Here is a 3119-nt window from a genome sequence, read left to right as displayed (position 1 = left end):
TGATCTCAGCTCACAGGAACCTCTGCCTCCCGGGTTCAAGCAATTCTCCTGCCTCAGCCTCCTGAGTAGCTGGGATTATAGGCATGTGCCACCACACCTGGCTAATTTTTGTATTTTGAGTAGAGACAGGGTTTCTTCATGTTGGTCAGGCTGGTCTTGAACTCCTGACCTCGTGATCTGCCCACTTTGGCCTCCCAAAGTGCTGGGATTACAGGCATGAGCCACCGTGCCTGGCCTCCACCTGGTCATATTTCTTTAGGGATTATCAAACCACCTTTTGCCACCTGTTTTAAAGATGGTTGTGTTGGCTAGGCATGGTGGCTCATGCCTGTAATCCCAGCACTTTGAGAGGCTAAGGTGAGCAGATCACTTGAACTCAGGAGTTTGAGACCAGCTTGGGCAACATGGCAAAACCTTGTCTCAAAAAAATACGAAAATTCGCCAGGCATGGTGGCTAACGCCTGTAATCCCAGCTACTTGAGAGGCTGAAGCAGGAGGATCACTGGGAGGTCAAGGCTGCAGTGAGCTATTATTGCACCACTGTACTCCAACGTGAGCAACAGGGTGAGCCCCTGTCTCAAAAAAAGGAAAAAAAAAAGATGGTTGTGTTATAGGTTGCTATGACTGCATATTAGTTTTCTAGCCAACCCTCTAAACAGCACCCAGTTTCTTTTTTGTTGTTGTTGTTTGTTTGTTTCTTTTTCTTTTTCTTTTTTGAGACAGAGCTTCACTCTTGTTTTCCAGGCATGGAGTACAATGGTGCAGTCTTGGCTCACCACAACCTCTGCCTCCTGGGTTCAAGTGCCTCAGCCTCCTGAGTAGCTGGGATTATAGGCATGTGCCACCACACCCGGCTAATTTTGTATTTTTAGTAGAGACGGGGTTTCTCCATGTTGGTCAGGCTGGTCTCGAACTCCTGGCCTCAGGTGATCCACCTGCCTTGGCCTCCCAAAGTGCTGGGACTACAGGCGTGAGCCACTGCGCCCAGCCCCCAGTTTCTTTTTATTGTGGAGTCATCTTCCCATGCAATATATTTGAGTGATGCTATAGTCTGGGAAAACTGCCTTCCCTTAGTCAAGTGTCAGGTTCATAACTCAAGACGGGCCAATCACATTCTCCTCCCACTTCAGCTCCCAAGTAGCTGGGACTACAGCCAGCATGCCTGACTATTTTTGTATTTTTTGTAGAGACGGGGTTTTGCCATGTTGCCCGGACTGGTCTTGAACTCCTGGGCTCAAGTGATCCACCCATCTTGGCTTTCCAGAGTGCTGGGATTACAGTCGTGAGCCATGACACCCGGTCTCTAACTGATACTATTGCCATGGCCTACCTTGCTTGCCTTGGCAGGAGGGCCAGTTTGGCATGAGTTAGCAAAGAACCACTATTTGAGATCGCTATTTTATCTCAAGTACTGCTGGAACCCATGCACCTAGAAAAGACCAGAGTTTTCAACCAGTAGATCCAGAATAAGTAGCCTTATTGAATCAAAGGATATATCAGCCAAAATTATCAACAAGCACAACTTGATATTTTTGAATGGTAGCTTGAAGGACCTATCTCAGAGTGCCCCTTACATTTTTAACTGAGGAGCCAGTATTATCTATTGATCATTGAATAGCAGTGTGTCCCCTGGTCGTATTTCTCTCACTCTCTCTCTGTCTTTTTTTGTTGTTACAAAAACTGCCAGCTCTTACAGTCATTATAATATTTTACCACACCTATGTATTTACAATCTTTTTTTTTTTTTTGAGATGGAGTCTCGCTCTATCGCCCAGGCTGGAGTGCAGTGGCCGGATCTCAGCTCACTGCAAGCTCCGCCTCCCGGGTTTACATCATTCTCCTGCCTCAGCCTCCCGAGTAGCTGGGACTACAGGCGCCCACCACCTTGCCTGGCTAGATTTTTGTATGTTTTTTTTTTTTTTTTTTTTTTTGAGACGGAGTCTCGCTGTGTCGCCCAGGCTGGAGTGCAGTGGCCGGATCTCAGCTCACTGCAAGCTCTGCCTCCCGGGTTTTTACGCCATTCTCCTGCCTCAGCCTCCCGAGTAGCCGGGACTACAGGCGCCCGCCACCTCGCCCGGCTAGTTTTTTGTATTTTTTAGTAGAGACGGGGTTTCACCGTGTTAGCCAGGATGGTCTCGAACTCCTGACCTCGTGATCCACCCGTCTCGGCCTCCCAAAGTGCTGGGATTACAGGCTTGAGCCACCGCGCCTGGCCTTTTTTTTTTTTTTTTTTTTTTTTTTTTCTTTTGAGACTGAGTCTCACTCTGTCATCCAGGTTGGAGTGCAATGGCGTGATCTCAGCCCACTGCAACCTCTGTCTCCTGGGTTCAAATGATTCTCCCGCCTTAGTCTCCTGAGTAGCTGGGACTACAGGCGCGTGCCACCACATTCAGCTAATTTTTTGTATTTTTAGTAGAGATGGGGTTTCACCGTGTTAACCAAGATGCTGTTGATCTCCTGACCTCGTGGTCCTCCCACCTCAGTCTCCCAAAGTGCTGGGATTACAGGTGTGAGCCACCACGCCTGGCCTACAGTCTTAATGTTAACTCAGAAAAAGTCATGCTGAGTTCCAGTGGCTGCATTGGAAGAGTTTGTGTCACCCTAATCCACTTGTGTTTGGCAGTGATTTATCTACATTTGCTGTTTCTCCACTTGGTCATTTCTCATTCACATCTAAACCTACTGAAATTTGGCTTCTCTTCCTGTCACTTCAAGTCCTCTCATCAAAGGACTAGTGGTCTCCTCTTTTCCAAATCTAAAGGACATTTCCCCAACTTTTTCTTATCTGACTTCAGCTGCCATCTATATGCTGATACCTCCAGACCTGTATCTCTCTACTTGCCATTCATCTCCAGTCACCTTAATACTCAGCATGTCCCAAACTCTATACCTTTCCTCCTCAATCCCCCTCAACCGTGCTTTTCCTGGGATCCTTGTCCCTGTTAGTGGCACTTAGTCACCCATATTAGGAATCTAGGAATCATCAGAATGATTTCAGTGAGGTCTGTGAGTCCTTCTGATGAATTATATAACCAGAAGGTAGTCTTAGGGGCCCCCAAACTTGCAGCTGCTATCAGAAGTAAGGGTAGTCTGTGGATTATTCCCTGAGTTTGGGAAAT

Source organism: Macaca thibetana, chromosome 7 (assembly GCF_024542745.1).
Source record: "Macaca thibetana thibetana isolate TM-01 chromosome 7, ASM2454274v1, whole genome shotgun sequence".
Taxonomy (NCBI): Eukaryota; Metazoa; Chordata; class Mammalia; order Primates; family Cercopithecidae; genus Macaca; species Macaca thibetana.
This window is presented reverse-complemented; position numbering follows the sequence as displayed.